Raw genomic sequence first — 2052 nt, forward strand, 5'->3', positions numbered from 1 at the left:
TTCAATAATATGCGACGACCTTTTAGGTGGATTTTTTCTTTTCGGTAAGACGTGGCGCGGCGCGGGGATGCTTGTCGGCCCACCGCTGGTCGCGTTTCCTTTCGTATGAAGGGTTCGTCAGTCGATCGGGAGCTCTGGAACAATCGGAGGCTCCGACGCGACGCGAGGGGCACCGCAAGTGGTTTCCGAAGAGGAAAAGGAGGAAGGCTCTGCGGTAAACACGGCCCTACACTGAAAAAAGTAATCTTGCAATTATAGAGAGAATTATTTAGGTACGAAAAATTATAGCTAAAACGGATAAATGATTAGTAAACACTGCGATACCATGTATGTTTTGTATTTTAATCAATATAGATAACAGAGACAGAAATTATATCTAAACTATTTGTCAAATTTACCAAGAAAATTCCTCTATGACGTTTAATCAGTCCAGACTCCAATCCAAATTCCAATCACATTTTGTTATGAGACCTATATTTTCTTGCATATATTCTTAGAATATTGCTGTTATAAATTCGACGTATGACAGACAATTTTTTAGCAAATACAAAAAACAGCGATTTAATTTAAGTATAATATTTAGAATTCTAGCTGGAACAACGAAACGTTTCCTTGAGTGTATAGCGCAAATGGCCCGGGCGATGGGAATTTTGATTCAAGGTCGCCCCGCAGAAGCGGAGCGTCGAATACGGCAGGGTCGAAATCTCCGCTTTGGAGAAGGGCCTTGCGAAGCCGTTCAAATTGTTTCTTCCGACCTCCTTTATGGGGTCGGATGGTCCTTAGAACAGTGTGATAGATCCATGACTTTTCCTTTCTCCCTTTATAATATTTTCTACGTGTCAGAATTTTGAAAAGACAAAGTGACTATTGCCGGTATTACTTGTACTGATATAGCTTGTATGGGCCCATGTACGTATACTCGAGAACGCGTGGTGTGTTTATGCAAAAAGTAAGAGCGCACGGGTTAATTGTTTAATAGTATTTCGAAGAGTCGAAGGCAAGGCGTTAGTTAAACGATCGGGATGACTTAAAAAGAAAGTGATAAAAGAAAACTTCCATTTTTCAATGTTTCTAAAATTGTGGTCTGTACTGCCGTTGAAGTCAGAGAGGTAACCGGAGCATCAGAAAATTTTCGCAAAAGAGAAAGATTATGGGAGCGGAGTAAAAGCGGAGAGAGAGATAGCGAGGAACACCGAGTTGACTGACACGAAGAGGCTTAAAGAGCGGAGCGGCAGTGACGTCTAGATTTTGTGCTAGAATAAACTATATATCGTTATTCGAAAGGGATAGCAAGGAGCACCGGATGACCGGCACGAAAGGGAAAGGTTAAAGGGAAAAAAGACGAAGAGAGATAAAAAGGAGGATAGAAAGGAGGATGACCGGTACGAAAAGGAAAGGCCAGGGAGAGGAAAACGAAGAGAGATGGAGAGGAGCACCGGATGGCCGACGCAAAGAGGAAAGGCTTAAGGGGAGGAAAAAAGTAGCGCCGGGGGTGGAGAATGAATGAATGAATGTTTATTAGCTTTCTTAGCTATTTGCATACATAATATGTAACAATATCTTAAACTATGATGTGTGTGTGTGTGTGTGTGTGTGTGTCGTGCGTGCGCGTGTGCGTGTGTGTAGTGTGTGTGTGTGTGTGTGTGCGCGTGCGCGTGCGCGTGCGCGTGCGCGTGCGTGTGCGCGTGTGTGTGGTGTGTGTGTGTGTGTAAAAAGTATTTTTATAATATAATATTTTAAAGTGTAATATAATAGTTATAATAGTAAAAGTATAATATAATAATTTAATATAGTATTTTTATAATATAGTTGTAATAGTAAAAGTATAATATAATAGTTTAATATAGTATTTTTATAATATAGTATTATAAAAGTATTTTAAAACATAACTTAATATATAAAATGCATATATATCTACTAATACGTCTATCTAATTGTCATAAATTTTATTTAAAAAGAAATTGTTTATTTTCATATAAAAAAACTAAAAGGTTGACTGTATCTGGAGCTAGGCAGCTTCGTTTACGCGTAACAATATTTCCTGCTGAGGAA

This window comes from Wasmannia auropunctata, unplaced genomic scaffold (assembly GCF_000956235.1).
Source record: "Wasmannia auropunctata unplaced genomic scaffold, wasmannia.A_1.0 LD336078.1, whole genome shotgun sequence".
In the NCBI taxonomy this organism is placed as follows: Eukaryota; Metazoa; Arthropoda; class Insecta; order Hymenoptera; family Formicidae; genus Wasmannia; species Wasmannia auropunctata.